We start from the raw sequence: 25,577 nt of genomic DNA, 5'->3' as shown, positions 1-25,577 counted from the left end.
CTCTAATGAATTCATGTTTGTAGGATGCCAGTATTTTCTAGTAAACCAAGTGTTTGTTTTATCACAAAATTATTTCCTGGCACCACATCACAAAAAACCTTAACTTCATGAAGAATTAAACATACTGATAGCCTTATACTGAAGAGTTTGGGATAATATGGGAATTTGTTTTCTCTGAAACAACACAGCAGAAGAGTTGCTCTATTTCCAAAAATGCCAAGTGGTACATCAAGGTCAAATAAGACTGTTTTCACCAAAGAAATTTATCCTATGTTTGTAACATCATAAATAACTATGAAGAGAATGTCTTTAAAACCATGAGATGTTAGATATGGATGGGATCTTACAAATCATTTTACAGCTTAAGAGTAATAAGTCAACTGAGGTGAGGTCAGAGGCAATTCCATGGTATTTGGAGAAGGATGAGGGGCAAGATACCCCTTGGCCCATGGCTTAGATTGAAGAATTCAAATTTAGATTTGGTATCATTTACAAATGAATTTATATACTCACTCAAAGACCTATTGATAGAACTGAAAAAAAGGTATTCATATTCTTTATATTTGTGTTAAATTACAAGTACATACCAACCACGCGGTACAATGAATTGATATTTAAAAAAATTAATCTCACCATTATTCTTTTGAATAGCACAGTAGATGTCATTTTTATGGTACGGAGTTAGTAAGTTATATATGTACATTATGAATATCAATTTGTGGTGGCGGGTCCTGCTGGCCAGTGCCTCCCTCCCGCCTCCTCCTGGCTCGGCTGGCTCTGGACGCCGCCGCCAACCCCACCTCGCCGCTTCTCGGAGCCACAGCTGCCCTCAGCCTAAGAGGTTTTAAAATGGAACACTCTGATGCAGCACCTAGTACCTATTACCAGGCATTGCTCGGCCCCCGAGATCCCAGACTAAAAGGATGGTTTCTTCTGGACAAGTATATCCCACTTTGCTCTGCTCCATCCTATAGTTGCTAATTGTATGGCTGGGACCAAAATATACGAAGAATAGGCAGCCGTTCTCTTGCTGGGGGATTTTAGTGGTGTATACCCTTGGACGCACACTGCTCTATGTTCTGTGAGTTAGCGATGGGAGTATGGGAGGGCCAGTACAACTTCTTCTGTCAGGGCACACGCAGTGGAGCAGAAGCAGACATGAAGATCACCCGCATGCTCTAGTGGTACTACTTCTCCAAGCTCATCGAGTTCATGGACACCTTCTTCTTCATCTTGCGCAAGAACAACCACCAGATCACAGTCCTGCACGTGTACCACCGCGCCTCCATGCTCAACATCTGGTGGTTCGTGATGAACTGGGTCCCCTGTGGCCACTCTTATTTTGGTGCCACACTTAACAGCTTCATCCACGTCCACATGTACTCGTACTACGGTCTGTCGTCCGTCCCTTCCATGAGGCTGTAGCTCTGGCGGAAGAAGTACATCACTCAAGGGCAGCTGCTTCAGTTTGTGCTGGCCATCATCCATCATCTGCGGGGTCATCTAGCCATGCCGTGCACCTTCCCTCTTGGTTGGTTGTATTTACAGATTGGATACATGTTTTCTCTGGTTGCCCTCTTCACAAACTTCTATATTCAGACCTACAACAAGAAGGGGGCCTCCCGGAGGAGAGAACACCAGAAGGACCACCAGAATGGCTACGTGACAGCCGTAAACGGCCACACCAAAACGGCTTTTCTTCCCTGGAAAACAATGTGAAGCCGAGGAAGCAGCGTAAGGCCCAAGGGTTGACAGCTTATGAACCACGTTGTCTGATTGTAAACACATATGAATTGTGCCCAATGCTCGTTAACAGGTGCTGTAACTAGTCGGCCTACAATAGTGTGACTCACGTAGGACCTCTTCCATCAGTTCCAAACCCCTAGAAAATGTAGACAGATTACCCAAGTAGGCATAAGATTTTTAACATTTCTGGGCTCTCACCGACCCCTGCGCTAGACTGTGGAGAACGTGTTGTTGTAGTACACAACACTGCTGTTGCCTTATTAGTTATAGCATGATAGGTGCTGAATTGTGATTCACAATTTAATAACACTGTAATCCACACTTTTTTTGTTTGTTTGTTTGTTTTGTGGTACACGGGCCTCTCACTGCTGTGGCCTCGCCCGTTGCGAAGCACAGGCTCCGGACGCGCAGGCACAGCGGCCATGGCTCACGGGCCCAGCCGCTCCGCGGCACGTGGGATCTTCCGGGACCGGGGCACGAACCTGTGTCCCCTGCATCGGCAGGCGGACTCTCAACCACTGCGCCACCAGGGAAGCCCCACACTTTTTTTTTTTAACGTAGATCATGCATGTGATTGTAAATTTGTATAATGTTATAGTAGAGAAACACACATGCCTTAAAATTTAAAAAGTAGGGCCCAAAGCTAATTAGTTTAAATTAGGGTATGTTTCAAGTTTTTATTCATTTCTAAGAGCTCCGTTCAGAAAAATCAAAGACGGTGATTCATGAAACTCTCGTGTGACACATAATTTCAAGTGACTTGTACATGTGAAATCGGCACCTTCAGTTTTGTAATATTGGCTTTAAATCAGGCAGGTTCAAATCTAGTGGAACAGTCAGTTTAACTTTTTAATAGATCTTTTTTTTTTATTGAGTGCCACTATGAATAATGTAAAACTGGAGGGGAGTTCTAAAGCAGTCTTGATGAAACTTCAAATATATATTCTTTGTCTTCAAGATTTTAGGAAGTGTGTAGGATGAGTAGGCCGTTTTAAAGTTCAGAAGTGCTAAGTGTTTTTATACAGGAGACGAAGCCCATTTTGCTTTCCACTTGTGAGAGTAGATATATATTTTCCAAGAGAGATGATTAAATGTTTACTATTTGACAGAGTCCCATAGATGAGCAGTGGGGAACTGGTTGCCAGGGTCTAGATTTGGATTGATTTCTGTACTGCTATCTGTTTTGACACAAACTTCTTTTGAAAATGTGCCTAGCTTACCAAAATGAATAAAGGTGGGGAAAGGACCTTAAATTTAAGGTAAAATTAAACAGATAGCTGCAGCATGAGAGAACTGGGAAACTGGATAGAGATGGTTTGTTTAATGTAAATCTAACAGCATCTGTAATTTTTTTTCCTGCTTCGAATCTAAAGATTTGTTTAGAAATACTTGTTTAGAAATAAGACCGCTTATCATAAAATCATGTCTCACACCCTAGAGGCAGTGATCAAACAGATGACTGTTGTGTGTGTCATTTTAAAGTGCTGGAATTTAGCCTCTGAATACCTCCTCCATTGGAGGGAAAAACATTCATTGAACCACTCATGACACATCTGAGAAGGTCGTTGACAATGTATAAATGAATTGGTGGTTTGATATTTATGTAAATATCAGTTTATCATGCTTTAATTTTGCACATTCATATTATAGGGAGCCAGTTGGTTCTCTTAATTAGTCTTGTGGGTTTTCTGTTTGGAAGGAGTCACAGCAACTGTTTACATTTACCTTATCAAATCTAGAATGTATATATTTGTAAATGTATGTCTTCCTAGGTACTAGCTTGCGAATGTCTTTACATATTTCATTACAGAAACTATAACATTCAATAGTGTGCTGTCAGAGTGTGCTTTAGCTCATCTGCGTATACCCACAATGTTAAATAATGTCTATACATTAATCATTAAAATGTTTTTGATTAAAAAAAAATTTGTAACCTTGACTTGGCATGTCATTTTTTTACATTCTAAAAAAAAAAAAAAGTAGACATGGTCTTGAGTTACCTAAGTGTTTAGAAGCCACAGAGGAAGTGGCATGCTAAGGTGGCATGGCCATGAAGGAATGAGACTGGAACTAAAGCCTGAGATCCAGATCCAATCTAGCATACAGTCCCTGCATTTATGTATATTGGTATCAGGACCCCAGTGAAGCCATGTTCTGGTTGAAGTAAGATATTATATCATAATATCCATACCTACCCATCCCTCAACTACAACATACTGCACATAGTAAGTATATATTAAATGTGTGCTTTCTTCATTCACACTGTAACTGACTTCCCCAATAATTTGGAATGAGAGGATATTAAGAATAAATCACTAAGGAAACAATGGATTGCCCGAGGTAAATTATCCAAACCAGATATTTGATCTACTGTTGGATCAAATATTTGGATCAAATATCAAACCAGATATTTGATCCACTGTTGCAGTTTTGAAAAATGAGAAATACAGGAACACATTTAGGTCTGTGCTATACATTACCCCAAGTGGAGAGCTATTATTATGAGCTTAACTCAGGTCAACTTAGGCCTCAAACCCTACTTTAAATGCCTTTCTTGCAGAGGAACCAAGTATCAAAACTAAAACAAACCAGAAAAACTACTACACTTTGATTGTAAGCATGAATAGCAAGTCTGAGACCTTTCTTTTGTTGATTTGAATAATTACTTTAATTTTTACTATAATATTGATAGTGTAGACCTGGCCTCACTGTAAAAGATAAAAAAAGGAGGAAAAATACTCATAGCATACATACATAAAAAATATATCCCATTATGAAAATGGGGAAAATGTATAGAAGAGGGAACTCGACGAAAAATCATGAAAATTTTCAACTTTACTACTGATCAATAAAATATAAATTAAGATTAGACAAGATTTCTATCACATTATTTTTTTATCATACTTATAAATGGCAAGGATATGGAGAAATAGAAACTCTTAGACAGTACTACTGCATATACAAATCAGAACAACTATTTTGAAGAACAATTTGGAAATATATGTCAAACACGTGCAAGTCTTATTGCTTCATGCCTCCACTTCTAGTTATAGACCCTAGGAAAACACTTAATTCTTGAGCATAAAGATGCAGGTACATGAATGTTCATTACAGTATTGTTCATTATTGCCACATAACAAGAAAATCTAAATTACCAATCACAATAGATTGATTAATAAAAAATGAGTAATATTTATTCAATGGGCTATTATAGAGCAGTTAAAATGGATAAACTTGAGCTACAGGTATCAAACTTGATAAGTATCTAGACATAATGATAAACAAGGGAATGGAATTACTCAGAACAGAATTACAATGGAATACTACACAGCCATAAAAAGAATGAAATGCTGCCATTTGCAGCAATGTGGTTGGACCTAGACAATATTATGCTTAGTGAAATAAGTCAGAGACAGAAAGGCAAGTACTGTATGATATCACTTATATGTGGAACCTAAAAAGTAATACAAATGAAGGTATATGCAAAATAGAAACAGACTCAGATATAGAAAACAAACATGTGGTTACCAAAAGGGAGAGGGAAGGGAGGAGGGACAAAGTAGGGATATGGGATTAATAGATGCAAACTACTATGTATAAAATAGATAAGAAATAGGGATATTATTTATAGCACAGGGAATTATAGCCATTATCTTATAATAAACTATAATGCAGTATAATCTTCAAAAACACTCAATCACTATGCTGTTCACATGAAACTAATAAAATATTGTAAATTAACTATACTTCAATTTAAAAAAGACATAATGATAAACCAAAAAAAAGACAAATTTCAGAAGAATAGGTGAGCATAATAGCTTTATATAAACTTTAAAATATGCAAAATTATGCTCTATATTCTTCACATCTATAGGAAGTGAAAACTGTTAAACAGGCATGAAAACAAACATCGAATTTAAAATAACAGTTACTTCTGTGGTGAAAGTAGGCAAAGGGAAAAGAAAGAGTACATGGAGAACTTGGAATTCATCTAATGTTTTATTTTCTTATTATTTAAAGTAAATATGGCAAAATGTTAAGATCTTATAAAGCTGAATGAATGGTGGATACATAAATGTAAATAGTATATCAGTGTTTTCAAACTGTGGGATGATACCCGTACTGTGGGTCTGAAATCACTTTGAAAGATTGAGGCTTATATTTTTAAAAAGAATAAAGTAAAAAAAAATAGTAAATACCAGTGTAAACTGCAGTACATCTAAACAGTGTTTTGTGGATAGTTTGCTTCAGTTATTTGTATATTTATGTATGTATGTAAATGTGATATAAAATAGGTTTTCTTACTCTGAACTTTGGGTAAAAATGTTTTAAAGGTACTGTATTATATTATTCTATACCATTTCTATATTTTCAAAATATTTCATATTTAAATTAAAAAAATATATTATGAATCGAAAATATTGGGAATCAGTAGAGCTTTAAAAGACAGCTATAACTTTTAAATCACAGAATTAGGTCTGTTTAACCACTTATAATGTTAAATATATTTTTAAAAATATTGATATCTCAAAAGGATATGATGAGTCAGTGTACATGAAATTTGAACTAAGAGTCTCCGAGTTACAATTTTTTTTTTTTTTTTTCGGTACGCGGCCCTCTCACTGTTGTGGCCTCTCCCGTTGCGGAGCACAGGCTCCAGACGCGCAGGCTCAGCGGCCATGGCTCACGGGCCCAGCCGCTCCGCGGCACGTGGGATCTTCCCGGACCGGGGCACGAACCTGTGTCCCCTGCATCGGCAGACGGACCCTCAACCACTGCACCACCAGGGAAGCCCCCGAGTTACAATTTAATGTTTAGTTCTCTGAGTTAAATTGCTTTTTATAAATCAAAGTTTTTCTAAATCTTAAATCCCATTCAGACATGTTTATTTTGCTGTATTTGAATTAAAGTTTAATATATTGGCATTTTTAAGTTAGTTATCATTTAGGTTTCTTGGAGATGTAACTCTGGAAATGTAATGAGAAATCCTTACATGATGAGCAACCATCAGAAACTAGATTAAGAGAATAAATGAGGGGCTTCCCTGGTGGCGCAGTGGTTGGGGGTCCGCCTGCCGATGCAGGGGACGCGGGTTCGTGCCCCGGTCCGGGAGGATCCCGCGTGCCGCGGAGCGGCTGGGCCCGTGGGCCATGGCCGCTGTGCCTGCGCGTCCGGAGCCTGTGCTCCGCAGCGGGAGAGGCCACAACGGTGAGAGCCCCGTGTACCGCAAAAAAAAAAAAAAAAAAGAGAGAATAAATGAGAAAGCAGGCCAATGACTTTTGACCCTTATATTTGTATTTTTTTTTCTTATTTTTCTCTACTAGGACAGGGTTTCAAAGCTTCCACAATAGCCAATATGCTTGGCCTCTGATACACACAAATTATTTACTCCATTTATGTATCACTTAGTCAGATAGTATGTTAAGTTCTAATAAACTGAGTGGGAGATGGCAGGGGGAGAAACCTGTATAAAATAGTTCCAAAATGAAGCCCTTATCCTGTGGAAACCTTTCAGAAAATATACCTATGATTTCAAAACTGTGTTTATGTGTCTTTTTGCAGAAGGTATTAACAAAAGCCAGCTCATATACATTTCTATTTAAAGTTTTCTTAGTGTCATTGATACTAGTTGTAAATTATTAAAATTGGAAGATATTGAATGAAATCAAGACAACTACAGACTATACTGGCATTAGTTAGCATATCCTTGACATCTAAATTTATCTATTCTAATAAGCTATATAATGCACAGAAACACAATTTTAAAATGCTTTAGTAACAAAATGTATTTATCACTGAATTTATACCTTTCGCACTCAAAAAAGATGCAGATGGGCCATAATTCATAGGGTCTATATATCTTCCAAATTTGTTTGTTTGCTTTATTCATGTCTGCTGCTTTCAAAAAGGATTTTGAGATAGATTGTAATAAAAGGCCCATGCAATAGGCTTGTTGACCGGAAGATAAATTATCTAAAGCATTACAGTAAGGAAGAGAAGAAACGGTTATTGAGGGGTGGGTGAAGAACATATAATTATACAATAGTATTAGCTAAGAAGAGTTACTTTAATTATCTACTAAATTTAGCCTGTACTTCCTGGAAGTCAAGACAAATTTTTAAAAATCAGTATGAATCGTATATGTCTAGTTGTAGTTAATCAGAATAGATAAATTCGAGTTTTAAATCTAAGGGACACAACTTTTAAAAAAAAATCATGAATTTTTCCATAAGGAACACTCAACAACATAATGGATGACATTTTGAGTATTCAATGGGGTTTTAGAGAAGTCATTGAAACAGTCTTCCCTTGACCATGTTGTATGTCAAACCGTGATAAAAAGCTAAAGGGGATCTTGTTTGTGTAGCTCAGCAGGCTGTATATTACAGATGTACAATGATTCCATCAGTAATAATTTATAAGTTTGGCAGCTAACATACTTGAGGAAAAAATATTGTTTGAAACAACCTTGGTAGACCAAAGGGGGTGGATTATTTGAGAAAATGGATACGTCAGATGAGAAGAATGTTTTTGTTACCTAGTATGGTAAACTGAATATTGGCCCCCAAAGAGAGCCAGGTCCTAATCCCTGGAATTTGTGAATGTCACTTTATATGGAAAAAGGAACTTTGCTGATACAATGAAGTTAAGGATTGTGAGATGGGGAGATTATCCTGGATTATCCAGGTGGTCCTTAAATTTAATCACAAATCTCCTTTTGAGAAAGAGGCAGAGAGATTTGACTACAGAGATAGAAATCAATGGGTTACTGATGCAAGATGCTATGCTGCTGGTTTTTTTTTTTTTTTTTTTTTTTTGTGGTACGCGGGCTTCTCACTGCTGTGGCCTCTCCTGTTGCGGAGCACAGGCTCCGGATGCGCAGGTCCAGCGGCCATGGCTCACGGGCCCAGCCGCTCCGCGGCATGTGGGATCTTCCCAGACCGGGGCACGAACCCGCGTCCCCTGCATCGGCAGGCGGACTCACAACCACTGCGCCACCAGGGAAGCTCTATGCTGATGGTTTTGAAGATGGAAGAAGGAACAAAGGAATATAAGAAATGTAGCTCTAGAAGCTCGAAAAGGCAAGGAAATTGATTCTCTCCTAGAGCTTCCAGAGGAAGGATAGCCCTACTGACACCTTGATTTTGGTCCAGTAAAACTGATTTTGGATTTCTGACTTCCAGAACTTAAAGAGAATAAATGTATATTGTTTTATGCCACCAAGTTTGTGTTAAGTTGTCACAGAAGCCACAAGAAACTAGTCTACCTAGGATAACATGAAAAGTATCTTTACCAAAAGTAAAATATTTTAAAGTATCATATGCCATAGGATACTTGCCCAGTGTTACAGTCTGAATGTTTGTGTCCCCCCCCTCAAATTCATATGTGGAAATCCTAGTGCCCAATGTGATGGTATTAGGAGATAGCACATTTGGGACATAATTAGGTCATGAGGGTGGAACCCTGATGAATGAGATTAATGCCCTTAAAAAGAAGCCCTAGAGAACTACCATGTCCCTGCCGCCGTGTGAGGACACAGGAAGAGGTCTGCAGCGTGGAAGAGGGCCCTCACACAATTCTGGCACCCTGAACTAGGACTTCTAGCCTCCAAAACTGTGAGAAATAAACTTCTGTTATTTATAATCTACCCAGTCTATCGTATTTTTACACACAGAATGCAAGGAAATCAATTGCTGATTGCTTGGGGGTGGGGTTGAAAACTTACAGGCTAATCAGCGTTTTTAAATCTAATATTAAAATCCTAAGAGGATAATTTCAGGGCTAGTTATGAATTTTCTGGCTTTTCTTATGTATTTTAGATAATATTTGCAGTGTTCTCTTATTGCATTTTTGGTAACATTTTCAGTATTCTCTGGGAAATTAAGTAAAAGTCTGACTCTAGAATATAAGGCCCAGTGTGAAAATAGGGCCTCTTCCTCCTCTCTGGGTTGAAAGATTGGACCTTATTTGTAATTTACAAAATCTGTGGTTTGCAGAGCAGCTGAACCAACAGGAGGCAACAGCATTCTTATTTGAAAGCTGATTTCCTTTAGTAAAGCGTCAATACTGGGTGTGACAAAATAGACAAGAAACAACAGTTCTTCAACTGACAATGCTATATTAGTGGGGATCCAGGCTGTGAAGCAGACTACCTGGAGTGTTCTTCCTTAAATTACTGATACAAACCACTTTAGGAGCTCTAAAGAAACAAATCGACCAGGGCGTAAGCCTAGAGCGTCCTGCCCTGTTTTTCAAGAGGCTGAAGCAGGGTTGCCCAGTGCAGACATGAGAGCTTTAGAGTTTAAAAAAAAATGAGGGAGTCAGCAGGATGAACCCAGGAAGTCTGATGTATCAAGCCTCTAGTGAAAGCTTCTCTGGTGGCTGGCTTTGAAATGCAGACATTCAAGCTGTATAGCTGAGTTTCCCCTGGATGTTGGCTGTTTGCTAATGCATGATAACCAGCACCTCCTGACCTAGATGAACTGCCCCACTGGCTGCTAGAGATTGCCATCATTAGGGACCTTGCTTCCTCTGTGCTCCCAGAGGACCCTGCATCTGCTCCTGCACATTTTCATATTGCACTGAAGTTATTCATTTATCTGTCTCTTCCACATGCGTCTTGGCTTATTTCTTTTTGTGTCTCTAGCACTGGCATAGTGCCTAGTATTTAGAAAAAGCTGAATAAATGTTTGCTCTATGAATGAATGGAAGGAAACTCCGGATAAGTCTTCTGACAAAATCATTAGCCAGGATCTTTAGATTCTAGGAATCTTGAGGCTGATGGGGAATTTGACAACGCAGGGATCAGGTTGTTACCACTTGAACCCACTTATCAATCTTGGCATCACTAAAAGTGATAATCAGACACTAGGGAGTCACTGCTACACGCTCCTGTAAACCCTACTGAAGTTCTCCCACTTCACTGGGATTGCTTGGGCTGGAAGCTCTATGCGGACAGGCACTTATTTTTACTCATTTTGATATTAGAAGAATATAGAATAGTGCCTAACATATAGGTGATCCCTAAATTGTTATCCAATGAGTGAGTAAGCTTATAGAGGACAGAGTTGAGAAGGTAGAGATGGATGATAGGGAAATCAGAAAATAAGTGCTTATAACAGTCCGAGTATAAGGGACAATACCTGGTTTGGACTTTGCCACCCTCAACAGAGTTCCGTAGTATTGCTTCCAGTGGCAAACACGCCTTTCAGGGGCTCTGGAGTGGATTTTCCTGCTGTATATCCACTCCCCTGGCCTGGCTTCCCTCAAGAACCCCTCCTGGATCTTCCAGTTGTGCCCATTCATTTTGTTCCCTCCAAATCAGGGCTCTGATGGGCCTCTAGTGACCCTGAATTAGCATAACATAACATGACGCATTGTACCACTAACACTGATAGCCATAAGAGCATAAAAATAAACCAGGAATTCTGAAGACTCCCCTTCTTGCCCATCTCCTGGACTCCCAAAAGAACTATCTCAGAAAATTTATTTCCAACCTGTCTCCATCTCAGAGCAACGATGACACTCTGATCACTGTGGCCTCACCCACAAAGATGAGTTCTCTCACCTGCTCCAGCATCCACAGTGATACTTTTGTAGGGACCCTGTCTCCTGTTCCTACTGAAACTACTTGAATGTGTGGTCTCCAGCATTTAATGATCTCTGCAAACTCCAATGAGCCCCACTCATTGGAGGGCCCCCTTAACACCCATCTATTCAAAGCACATCACTCATTGCCCACAATCTAGCAGTAAGACCAAGCGCAGAGATAGGATGCTGGAAGAATACATTTTCCACAGATACAATTCCTAAGTTCCCTCCCCACACCTCTACTTCAAGAACTCTCCCAGAACCTCCCTCTCCACATTTCTATCCTTCAGTGGTGCTTGACTATGAGAGAGAAACAAAAGTATTTAAATTCATGTTATTTTTATATGATTAAAATGCTATGGTACATAACATTTTGTGTATATACTATTTATGCTTACTCATTTGTTTTTCTTCAAGTTGGATCGAAAGACTTTCCAATTCCTAAGATTTGTAAGTAGCACGTATTTTTGGTGGAAGTGGTGTTCTGTTAAACCATACAGAGTAACTCTTTGGAAAAGTCATAATATCAAGCAAGGCCACACTACACTTTTTTTCTCTGGCAGGAGAATTAGATTGACAACCACACTGCTTTTCCTATTTTTGCCCTTGTGCAGATACATTTAGAAGAGCTGTATAAATGTGCTTTTTTAAAACACACTTATATTTTTACCATTCACTAAAAGAATGAACGATACCATAAAATCTTAGTCTTTAGGTATTTGGAGGTAGGGGTTAACTCCGTAGAGCAGTCTTCTGCCCACCTGTGTGTGCACACTCCAACAAGCGTTTTGGAATTCTGAGAACTTTGCAAACGATGTTATCATGCAGAATATTCTTGAGAAAAGATTTCCTTTGTTTCATTAAAAAAAAACTTCTATCGACTTAAATAACAGACAGTCTATTCTGATCTATTCTTTTTTTTTTTTTCTTACAGTAACCATTTTTTGCTGTGCAGACATTACTGTTTGCTCAGAGGAATACCAGGTATTTGTTCAGGCAGCTTTCAAAGGAAAGAACGTACTTTTTTTTGCTCCTTTCCTAGTTGTCTGGACTAATATTAACTTCATGTGTAAATAAAAGGAGAAGGTGAGTCTATTTTGTGTTTTACTTTTTTTACTAATGAAAGAAAATGTGATGCAATGTCCCTAACTCAGCCGATTAATAAGTATTTCCTATTCAGAATCTGCAGAAGAATTTTAAGGGAGTCAAATAGTTTCCAGAGTTTTATTCAGTTCTTTGAGCTCTAAATACTATAAAATAGAAATTATTTTAGAATAGCCACTTTTTAAATAGTCAAAACTACTTTTCAAAATCTTGAAATCTTTCATCATTATTTCCACTTCATTGGGCCACAGAAGCACCAAAGGGGCCTGTCACAACAGAGGTTTGTGCACACCAGAGTCTCAACTGGGACACAGATTATTACCTTGAGAATCTGGCAGTTTGCCTAAAAATTGGAAATTTGAGCAAATAAAGCAAGTAGACCATGGGCAGTGTGTGTGCGTTTGTTAGCCGCTGTAATTATTCCAGGTGAGTTCAGTCTCTCAGAAGATCCTTGACCCTAATTTTGAGCCTAAAAGATGACAAATAAGTGCTTGATAACATAGTAACATAGTATTTTAAAAATCGATCTCTCCTGTCATGTCCTACCATGGCCAAAGTTTCCCTGATCAAATAAGCCCATTGCCCCTTTTAGCTCTATCATTTATAGCAAACTTTGTTGTTGTTGTTAAATTTATGATTTTTCACTGCCCTCCTAGGCAGATAGTTGATGGTAAGAGTCTTTTTTTCTTTTTCTTTTGTTTTCTGCTGCAAATAAGAACACTATTAAGCAGTTTGGGGAGGGAACAAATAGGTACTGAATTATTAAGACAGAACGTGAGAAGAAGCCAAATAGCCTTGCATAAGAAATGCTGAGGGAAGAGGGGACAGACAAACTAGGGGTATGGGATTAACAGTCAGACTACCGTGTATAAAACAGATAAGCGACAAGGATATATTGTATATAGCACAGGGAATTATAGCCATTACCTTGTAATAACTTATAATGGAGTATAATCTGCAAAAATACTGAATCACTATGCTGTACACTTGAAACTAATATAATATTGTAAATCAACTATACTTCAATAAAATAGATAGGTAGGCAGACAAAAATGTTGAGAGACTGAAGTCCTCAGAGGAAGAGCAAGTACGTGGATTCGAATATTTTGGCCTGTTCTATCCAAAAGGGTAGTCACCAGCTACTTGTAGCTATTAAGCACTTGAAATGTGGATGGATTTCGAAGACAGTACAAAAAAAGACTGTAAAATAGCTCATCAATAAATTTTTATGATATCGCATGTTGCAATGGCAATATTTTGGAAATACTTGGTTAGAAAAATATATTATTAAAATTAATTTCACCTGTTTTTTTACTTTTAATATAACTAATTATTATATTTAAAATCACATATTGTGGTTGGCATTACAATTCTATTCGATAGTGCTGATTTAAAAAATTCACTTTGGAAGGAATGAGTAAAAGAAATTTTAAGCCAGTTAACTAGAGGTTTAAAATAGTCAAATTAACAGAGGTATATGTTGAATTTAAAAGCCAATAAATAATGAATACGCATTCCCTGAGGGCAGGAACCTAGTGTGTCATATTCATCTGCACATTCTCAGCAACTAGCACAGTTTCTGTCATGTACTAAGCACTCAGCAAATAAATGCATGAATAATGAATCACTCAAATTAGAATTATGAAATAAGTAGAGAGAAAGTGTTAGAGTGTCACCAAATATTTTTTAAAGAACTGTATTAAGGTCCTTACGTACTTCCTAACCAAAAAGAAATTCTTCAGTGATAATTAAGGATCTCTATTGGTAAAGCGCACAATCAACTAAGAAACAAGTTTCAGAAACTTACTAGAGACTTTCTTTTTTAACACATACTACAGAAGAGAGGTGAATGGAGGAGTGTCAGTCTGGGATCTGTTGGTTCCTTTTTAATGAAATCTGCTACCATACAACATAGGAATGGAACTAAATATCGTGCCCTTTCATTACAGGTTTAACACACTTTTTTTCGCCCAAAAGTTTCTAAATCTAGCATTGATAGATGGGCTTCAGGGACACATAAATCCTCCAAAAATGTGTGCAAAATTGTATTTGTGCAAATGTATGTGTTGGGGAGAAAATACTATGGCTGTCATCAAAGGGGTCCAATGACAATAAACATATTACCCGGCCACTGTTCTACTGCAACATTAAATAGGATCAGGGTGAAAGTAAGATAACGACATCTTGTTTTGGTTTCAACATTAGGGGAAGTTATCCTTTGGCTGGAAAGCACTGGATCCTTTTCTGTTGTTCACACATTACCCAAGAGGTTTGACTTTCTAGAACTTTTCTTAGAGATTTCAGGTAGCCCGACCAACATTGTAAAATATTCTAAAAAGACAAAAATAATTTAACAGCTATAAAAATGTTTGAAAATGCAAATCAATGTGTTGTTTACTGGAAATATAGTATTTTTGGAATCAATTCTGGCCATGATGAAAAATTTTAAAGTAGGTCCTAAACATCTTTAAAATTGTTCCTCTGCCCATACCACCAATCATCCTAATGAAATCAGTATCTGTTTTCTTACTGGCATTTAGCTTCCTTACTTTCTAAGTTAGGCTCTATCAGGGTCGGCTCTGAATATATTAAATACAGATAAATCATATGATTTGCTACAAAGGAGGAATGAGATGCCTGCCCAGACTTTGCTCCCCTCTTTTCTGATAATAGCTCTCCAAGTCTCTTTTGGAGAATTACCTCTTACTCACTGGAGAGAGTCTTAATGAGAAGCCAAGAAGTTCACTTTAGACCTACCCTCAACACATACTTCAAGAAGAATGTGTGGCTCAAGCTCTGGCAATCAGACTTTTTCTTCAAACTGAACTCTTACAAACAGAATGCAATGGAAAAATGAAAAATGGTGGAATTTCATTCATCCTGGTGGTCAGACCCTGAGGATCCTAGGAGGTTCTTGGTACTTAGATCCCCAGAGCTGCTCTGTCTCTGAATCTTTCTTAAATCAGATTCTTATGCTTTTCCTTTAATTTCCAGTAAATTCAGTGGTAGACAGTGGCTCTTTATAAAGTGGATACATAATCTGAGACTAGTAATTTACTTATTCCTCAAAAGTAAAAAAGAAGTTGAACATCTCTTCTCCATGAACTACTGAGGGCTCAAAATATTGATCTATCCAGGAAGACTTTATTATGTCATTTGAGACATGTGAAACATTAAAAAATAGTTAAGTTGATTTACACTGAAGGCCAACTGACTCTGAGTTCAAGAGGTACACCGATGAGAGGATCATGAGGTCTGGGGTAGCCTAGAAAGATATAAGATGGGACGTGACCCAAAACTCACAAAAAGGGATAGATTTTCAGAAAACTGACATGAGAGAAGAACAATTCAGGTGGGGAACAGCTTGACCAATTACACAGAGGAAACATATCCAATTGGCCACTAGGGAGAGTTTGTATATGGGAGAGCTAGGAATAAAGTTGGAACAGTTTGAAGACACTCAAAAGCCATGCTAAAATGTTTGGGCCGTATTGTGCAGGCAATAGAGAATCTGTGTAATTACTTTAATGTGTAAAATAGCTTGACCTGGGGCAAGACTGGACAGGTATGGGATTTCCATAATACCTCACATTCTAGGTGGAAAGGAAATGGAGCAGGATGGTGGTGATGAAAATGAAAATGGATTACCTGATGGGAGAAATCACACAAACGGAGATTCCATAAGATTTGATAAATGGCTGAACTAATATGGAAGGGAGAGGGTTCGACCAATCAAACCATGATTCCAAGGTTATCAGCATAAATTATGGAAAAGCAATAATACTTTGAACTTGGTAGTCCAAGGGAGAAACTATTTTGATAATTATAATGTGTATGTAATTTCCTTTTTCTATATGCCCTTTTTGACATGTGTAAGGGGAACTGCTGAAAGGCAGCTCACACTTCAAATACCAAGGAAGCTAATACTTCCTACTGCTGAATATTTGTCCCTTTTATTTTGAGAAGTTGATTGAAGATAATTTCCCATCCTTCCTACCTTTCTTCCTTCCTTTCTGTTTTTAGAAACTTCCTTTGATGGTGTCAGTAGCTACTCTATCCCTAAAACTTAATAAGAATATTTTTACAGGTACCTACTTTTGGCTAAAGCAATAGGCTTCCCTGATCTGGGCTACTTCTGGGACTAACCTTTAAGTGGCCAGGCAGCTCCCACCTTTGCTTTCGTGGAACCCAGCTGCCATGCTATTAGGAAGCTTAGGCTATCCTGTTGAAGAGAGAGGCCACATGGAGGGGCCTTAGAGGGAAAGACATGATGTGGAAAGTGGGGCCATCTTAGACCCTTCAGCCCAGTCTAGCCTCCAGCTGAAAGCAACTGCACAACTCTAGAGCCCACACCAAGTGGAGCAGAAAATCTACCCAGTCTATGTACAGAATTCTCAAATATTATAGACATTCATTGTTTTAGCTGCTATATTTGTGAGGTAATAGAAAATTGAAACAGAAAGGTTGAGTTTGAGGTGTCTGTGAGATAGTTAGGCATCGATCTCCAACTGTAAGAAGCTCATAGAGAAACTGGAAATACAGATTTTGAAGCTATTCACTTAAAAATGATGAATAAAGTCAGTAACATGCAAGAGATTATCTATGACAAGAGTATAAAATAAGATGAGGAAGAAGTCTAGGCCAAACTCTCATAAGGAAAGAAGAATATGGCTCATATGGAATGAGACAACAAATGAGAAAGAAGAAAAACCAGAAAAACAGAAAAAATGTGCAATCACTAATGCCCAGTGAAGGGTCCCATGATGGAGAAACATGAACTCCTGTGATGAATGTTGCCAAGAAGTATGATGACAGGATCCAGTTTATATACAGAATGAAAAGTGCCTCCAAGAGGTTTAATATCATTAACATCATCTAGAGAATTAATTTCCTCAAGGAAGACATATTTGATGCCATGTCATTAACCTATCCATGATATACCCATTTCACCTTTCACCAAGTAAATGCTTATTCATATTTGATTTTAAACACAATCATTTCAAGATAGAAAATGAACAAGCACAGAGACTTACAGTTTTAAACTAATTGCAAGGGCATGAATAATTGTAAGGTTGTCTATATATTGTAAGGCTCATTGTGATCCCTTTGTTGGCTCCCAAACTGATCCATAGAGACTGGAAAATTGTAGCACTGGCTTATTGGGTATTTAATTATCATTACTTCCATGATAATTATGTATAATTCATGCCATAACACTGTGCACGTTACATGGAAGGTATGATCCAGTGGAGTAACGAGGGTATTGGACTGCTGAAGTGGATCATATTTTACAATCTCCTTCTTCTATCTGATAAAGTCAGTCTCAGTAAAATCCATGTAATAATCAGTAGTAGTCATTTTCTCAATTTGTTCTTTAGTTTCAAAACAATAAGAAGGAAAAAAATTTCAATTATAAAGATATTTTTCAAACTCAGTAACATATTTAATGTATCAAAGAGGTACCCTTGGGCTTCCCTGGTGGTGCAGTGGTTGAGAGTCTGCCTGCCGATGCAGGGGACACGGGTTCGCGCCCCGGTCCGGGAAGATCCCACATGCCGCGGAGCGGCTGGGCCCGTGAGCCATGGCCTCTGAGCCTGCGCATCCGGAGCCTGTGCTCTGCAACGGGAGAGGCCACAACAGTGAGAGGCCCGTGTACAGCAAAAAAAAAAGAGGTACCCTTTCCAAACAAAAAATTACTCCATGTAGTTCACACTCTGCTTCAATGTTTTAAATTTTAAACACAAACAAAAACGCTAAGGTATCATATATAATGTCAAAATTGAAGGAATTCAAGTTCTATTTGTTCATCTTTACAATCACTGTCCCATCACTGTTTAAATCAAATCTCCTATTTAAATAAATATCAAGTACCACTGGACTGGACACAGCAACTTTTTCCAAAGTCAGCTCAGACGGTTCTAAACTATTACAAATTTACTCTAGAAATAAATGCATTGTAGCTGAGACTGTATGTTGGGGATCTAATAGGTAACTGGGAGGTGTCTGAGTTAACTGCTAAGTAGAATTAAACATCTATTGAAGGATAAGTAATAAAAATGTGTTAATCTGAAGCGTACTTAAATATTAAACACAGCAGTAGCCACACTAATTGTTTAGAAATTAGACCAACAAAATATTTTGGGAGGAAGAAATATTTTATCACAGACATTGTTTAGAATTGCTGGTACATGATAATAAAAAAGCAGAACAAATTCTAGTCAATGTTTGTTTCTAAATTATTCTATAGACACTTTACTTCCTCATTGCCAACCCATTAGGAGGACTGCTGTCCATCACGTCCCACCCCATGATTCACAGATATGAACTGATTTAACATTTGGATTTCATTGTTAGCCTTTCAGTTTGTCCCTGAAATCCCATTGTGCTACATGAATGAAATTTGACAAGAAATTCAAAATTGTGTCGATGCATTTCTGGGCATAACTTATAGTGGAAAACCATAAAAACTCTTTTGCAATGTTTTTTCTTAAATACTCAGGAAAAGACAAATTGGGGGGATAGACTTCATGGAAAATTTAGAGGAGAAAGATATTTAGAGGTGATCATTTTGATGTCAGATGAGTTATGAAACTGTGCAAAATAGAATTAGATTATAATTTTATATGTCCATCCTCCAAATCCATCTATTCATTCATTTAACAAACTTTTAACTGTCTCTTCCATGCTGTTCTCCATGCTAGGTGTTGGGAAATAAAAAAATATCTTGTCAATTAACATTCTACATAACTTTTCCCTTCAAACAACATTACATATTTAATATATTTTAAGATTTTTTGATGGAAGTCTTTGTAAAATATATACATCCCAGTCTTTAATAAAAGGATAATTTAACTTTTCTCTTTATGTGTCAAAGTCATCATTATGAGCATCTATTTTGTGTATTTTGGTACAATTCTATGTCTCCCAGCTCTTTGCCTTTTTAGCCTTTCCTTCCTTCAAAGATAGCCTGTCAGCTTTCACATCTCCCACTGTCATCTGCTTGCCTTTAACAGCCTGATGTTAATCTTAAGGTTTCCTGGTTTGAAAGTCCTATGTGTAGGGAAGCTAGGCAAGCAAACTTCTTAAAAAATTTATTGGTGAAAAATAGTCAATAACAATGAGTGAAGCTGTAACATATAAAGTCTATGATCCAAGTATAGGTAGATATCTGTCAGAAGGTTATAAATTACAAGAAAAAGAAAACTCCAATTCAACTACTTTCAAAAAATAAGAGGAAGTTATTAACACACAGAAATATAAGTCCAGTCTGCTCTATTCAGCCTTATTCATTTGTTGCCTGCCTCCCAGATGCAGGATGGCTATGTAGGATATTCATTTGGGATTCCTGACTCGCAAAGTTCTGGGCAAAATAAAATCTCTATAAATACCAATTTCTTAAAAATCATACTAATTATATAGAGTAGATTTCATAAACATTCTTAAATAACTAATTAACCATCATATCTGAATTTGATTATAACCATTGTACTAAATTATCAAACACCATAATAATCTTTAGCATTCATTCACAAATGATGATTATATGACGTGAATTCAGAGTAGTCTTTAAAAGTACTAAGTAGCAACTCTTGATGTGACAATTCTGAAGCTCATCAACAGTAACATAACAAATAAACATAGTTATTTCCATAACATCTTTTTCCATAAGGCAAAAGAACAAATCTCTGTGATTTCTCCAGGGGCCCTGTGGGAAATCTTAAAGAAAGATTTAAATGTGAAAGTTTCTGTGAAAGTTTCATACTTTTTATTCCATTTTTCAGCAAGGATTTGATTTGGGGAAGGCAAAATTCAGAATTTGCCAGATTTGAGCACTTCAGATGGGATCATGTATGCCTGAGAACATGAATGGTTGTCACTTGGCTATCTATTAAAGTGATACTCAACACTTTCAGAAATGAAGAACATTTGTTGTTTCTTTTATGTTGGGGAGAATACTCAAGGACATGACAAAGTCAGAAACACAGTGTAGAATGTCATTCTGGTGAGATACGGAATCTTTCCTATTTGGGAAAATTAGCCTCTGAGGTAAAGAGCAAACTTTTACAACCTCTTCTGAAGAGCAAAGACGGCAGAAGAGTAAAAAGTAGAGATCACCTTTCTCCCCACAAATACCTCAGAAATACATGTACATGTGGAACAACTCCTACACAACACCTACTGAACGCTGGCAGAAGACCTCAGACCTCCCAAAAGGCAAGAAACTCCCCACATACCTGGGTAGGGCAAAAGAAAAAAGAAAAAACAGAGACAAAGAATAGGGACGGGACCTGCACCAGTGGGAGGGAGCCGTGAAGGAGGAAAGGTTTCCACACACTAGGAGCCCCTTCGCGGGCGGAGACTGCGGGCGGCGGAGGAGGGAAGCTTCTGGGCCGCGGAGGAGAGCACAGCAACAGGGGTGCGGAGGGCAAAGCGGAGAGATTCCCGCACAGAGGCTCGGTGCCGACCGGCACTCACCAGCCTGAGAGGCTTGTCTGCTCACCCGCCGGGGCGGGTGCGGCTGGGAGCTGAGGCTCGGGCTTCAGTCGGAGCGCAGGGAGAGGACTGGGGTTGGCGGCGTGAACACAGCCTGAAGGGGGCTAGTGCACCAAAGCTAGCGGGGAGGGAGTCCGGGGAAAAGTCTGGACCTGCCGAAGAGGTAAGAGACTTTTTCTTCCCTCTTTGTTTCCTGGTGCGCGAGGAGAGGGGATTCAGAGCGCTGCTTAAAGGAGCTCCAGAGACGGCGTGAGCCGCGGCTATCAGCGTGGACCCCAGAGACGGCCATGAGACGCTAAGGCGGCTGCTGCCGCCACCAAGAAGCCTGTGTGCGAGCACACGTCACTCTCCACACCTCCCCTCCCGGGAGCCTGTGCAGCCCGCCACTGCCAGGGTCCCGTGACCCACGGACAACTTACCCGGGAGAACACACGGCGCGCCTCAGGCTGGTGCAATGTCACGCCGGCCTCTGCCGCCACATGCTCGCCCCGTACTCTGTACCCCACCCTCCCCCCAGCCTGAGTGAGCCAGAGTCCCCGAATCAGCGGCTCCTTTAACCCTGTCCTGTCTGAGCGAAGAACACACGCCCTCAGGCGACCTACACGCAGAGGCGGGGCCAAATCCAAAGCTGAGCCCCGGGAGCTGTGTGAACACAGAAGAGAAAGGGAAATCTCTCCCAGCAGCCTCAGCAGCAGCGGATTAAATCTCCACAATCAACTTGATATACGCTGCACCTGTGGAATACCTGAATAGACAACGAATCATCCCAAATTGAGGCGGTGGACTTTGGGAGCAACCATGTATATATATTTTTTCCTTGTTCTCTTTTTGTGAGTGTGTATGTGTACGTCTCTGTGTGATTTTCTCTGTACAGCTTTGCTTTTACCATTTGTCCTAGGGTTCTGTCTGTCCGTTTTTTGTACTTTTTGGGTTAAGTATAGATTTTAGCACTTGTTATCACTGGTGGATTTGTTTGTTGTTTTTGTTGCTCTCTTCTTTCTTTCTATTTTATTACTTAAATTTTTTTTAATTTTTAATAATTATTATCTTTTTAATAACTTTATTGTATTTTATTTTTTTCTTTCGATCTTTCTTTTTTTCTCCCTTGTATTCTGGGCCGTGTGGATGACGGGTCTTGGTGCTCCAGCCAGGTGTCAGGCCTGTGCCTCTGAGGTGAGAGAGCCGAGTTCAGGACACTGGCCCACAGGAGACCTCCCAGCTCCACATAATATCAAACAGCGAAAATCTCCCAGAGATCTCCATCTCAACGCGAAGACCCAGCTCCACTCAACGACCAGCGAGCTACAGTGCTGGACACCCTATGCCAAACAACTAGCAAGACAGGAACACAATCCCACCCATTAGCAGAGAGGCTGCCTAAAATCATAATAAGGTCACAGACACCTAAAAAAACACACCACCAGATGTGGACCAGCTCACCAGAAAGAGAAGATCCAGCCTCATCCACCAGAACACAGGCACTAGTCCCCTCCACCAGGAAGCCTACACAACCCACTGAAACAAACTTACCCACTGGGGACAGACACCAAAAACAACGGGAACTACGAACCTGCAGCCTGCAAAAAGGAGACCCCAAACACAGTAAGTTAAGCAAAATGAGAAGACAGAGAAACACACAGCAGATGAAGGAGCAAGGTAAAACCCACCAGACCAAACAAATGAAGAGGAAATAGGTAGTCTACCTGAAAAAGAATTCAGAATAATGATAGTAAAGATGACCCAAAATCTTGGAAATAGAATGGAGAAAACACAAGAAACGTTTAACAAGGACCTAGAAGAACAAACGAGCAAACAAACAATGATGAACAAGACAATAAATGAAATTAAAAATACTCTAGAAGGGATTAATAGCAGAATAACTGAGGCAGAAGAATGGATAAGTGACCTGGAAGATAAAATAATGGAAATAACTACTGCAGAGCAGAATAAAGAGAAAAGAATTGAGGACAGTCTCAGAGACCTCTGGGACAACATTAAATGCACCAACATTCAAATTATAGGGGTCCCAGAAGAAGAAGAGAAAAAGAAATGAGAATGAGAAAATATTTGAAGAGTTTATAGTTGAAAACTTCCCTAATATGGGAAAGGAAATAATTAATCAAGTCCAGGAAGCGCAGAGAGTCCCATACAGGATAAATCCAAGGAGAAACATGACAAGAGACATATTAATCAAAGTATCAAAAATTAAATACTAAGAAAAAATATTAAAAGCAGCAAGGGAAAAACAACAAATAACATACAAGGGAATCCCCATAAGGTATAACAGCTGATCATTCAGCAGAAACTCTGCAAGCCAGAAGGGAGTGGCAGGCTCTCTCTCTCTCTCTCTCTCTCTCTCTCTCTCTATATATATATATATATATATATATATACATATATATATATACACATATATATATATGTATATATATATGTATATATATATATGTATATATATATTTGATGGAAGTCAATATACATTTATTTGCTGAATAAGGTTAACCCTTCTCAGGATGATGCATAAACAGGAAAAGAAATAAAAATATAATGCAACATATTTTCTCTTTGCTTTTGCCTTATGTATACACCACATTATAATCAAGAAATAATACAGAGTTAAAAAGGTATAGAATGATAAATATAATACACTTTCTTTCCAAATAAGACTGGAAAATAAATGTACATTTTATTCCATAAAGAAGACATTAAGCAGCAGAGAACTGTAAAGCAGAGAGGGTTTCAGAAATGAGGGCAGGACATATTTAAAGTGCTGAAAGGAAAAATCTACAGCCAAGATTACTCTACCCAGCAAGGATCTCATTCAGATTCGACAGAGAAATTAAAACCTTTACAGACAAGCAAAGCTAAGGGAATTCAGCACCACTGAACCAGCTTTACAACAAATGCTAAAGGAACTTCTCTAGGCAGGAAACACAAGAGAAGGAAAACACCTAGAATAACAAACCCAAAACAATGAAGAAAATGGTAATAGGAACATACATATCGATAACTACCTTAAATGTAAATGGATTAAATGCTCCAACCAAAGACATAGACTGGCTGAATGGATACAAAAAGAAGACCCATATATATGCTGTCTACAAGAGACCCACTTCAGACCTAGGGACAGATACAGACTGAAAGTGAGGGGATGGAAAAAGATATTCCATGCAAATGGAAATCAAAAGAAGTGGAGTGGCAATTCTCATATCAGACAAAATAGACTAAAACAAACACTATTACAAGAGACAAAGAAGGACAATACATAATGATCAAGGGAACAATCCAAGAAGAAGCTATAACAATTGTAAATATTTATGCACCCAACATAGGAGCACCTCAATACATAATACTAATAGCCAAAAATGGGGAAATCGACAGTAACACATAGTAGTGGACTTTAACACCCCACTTTCACCAATGGACAGATCATCCAAAGTGAAAATAAATAAGGAAACACAGCTTTAAATGATACATTAAACAAGATGGACTTAATTGATATTTATAGGACATTCCATCCAAAAACAACAGAATACACTTTCTTCTCTAGTGCTCATGGAACATTCTCCAGGACAGATCATATCTTGGATCACAAACCAAGCCTTGGTAAATTTAAGAAAATTGAAATCGTATCAAGCATCTTTTTCCGAACACAATGCTATGAGACTACATTTCAATTACAAGAAAAAACCTGTAAAAAAATACAAACACATGGAGGATAAACAATACACTAGTAAATAACCTGTAAATAAAATCACTGAAGAAATCAAAGGGGAAATCAAAAAATATGTAAAAACAAAAATAGACAAACAAAAAGACTAACAAACCAGGTTCTGTTGTCTCTCACTCAATAGGGATTAGATTTCTATAAACCATTAATCCATTTAGAGGGATCTCCAAATTGTCAGACCTTAAAATCAAGTTCCCAACCATTGCTGCCAACAATAGGTAATAACTTATTGGCTGTAAATGAACCAAGATGGAACAGAAACACAAAATTAGTAGAGAGGAAAATTAAAACCAGAAAAACAGAGAGTCAACAATGTTCTCTTGGTGCTTTGGATTCACCGAAGGAGAGCTAAGAAAAGCACATCTGAGCTTCAACTGCTATGACGTACACATATCTGTCATGGAAGTTTGCCTGGCTCTGTCATGTGCATCTACTGGACATCTTGTTGCAATTTCCACAACAGTTAAAAGATATTTTTCAAATGGGATAAAGTCATGGTGCTCATACAGATATAAAATGAGCACATGTTAAAAGATTCTAATTTAACTCATGAGTGACTAATTTAACTCATGAGTGAATGGGAAGGTGCTATAACTGGTTCAAAAAAGGATCCAAAGAATAGACACTGGAATATTGAAATGATTATGTAAATAGAGGTAAAACTGGTTTTATTACAATGTAAGAGGGAAGACATTTGTTGTTAATTATTAACGAATACGCTTATTTATAAATGTACATCATTGCAAACAATTACCAACCTCATTCCCAGATGAAACACCTACTCTTATCCAAAAATCACATATTTGAGAGAGCACCATAGAATTATCAACGGCTGAATATTTATTTTGAGAGGTATAGTACATTCTACATAAATTCTGTCCCAAGTGATGGACTCAAAAGAACATGCAATTCT

The 25,577-nt window shown here is 38.3% G+C and overlaps 1 protein-coding gene and 1 pseudogene across 2 annotated transcripts in view; one reads left to right on the top strand and one right to left on the bottom strand.

Annotated features, from left to right (window-relative positions):
* Window positions 1-25,577, bottom strand: part of IL1RAPL1 (interleukin 1 receptor accessory protein like 1) — a gene marked incomplete at both ends in the record, with an annotated part of 1,135,095 nt that overhangs the window by 323,586 nt on the left and 785,932 nt on the right. The window lies entirely within an intron of this gene.
* LOC307069047 (very long chain fatty acid elongase 5-like) lies at window positions 850-1,829 on the top strand (annotated as a pseudogene). Its single transcript has one exon. The product of its transcript is annotated as a very long chain fatty acid elongase 5-like (transcript).

The sequence above is a fragment of the Hyperoodon ampullatus genome (genome assembly GCF_949752795.1).
Source record: "Hyperoodon ampullatus genome assembly, chromosome: X".
Classification (NCBI taxonomy): Eukaryota; Metazoa; Chordata; class Mammalia; order Artiodactyla; family Ziphiidae; genus Hyperoodon; species Hyperoodon ampullatus.
This window is presented reverse-complemented; position numbering and strand designations above follow the sequence as displayed.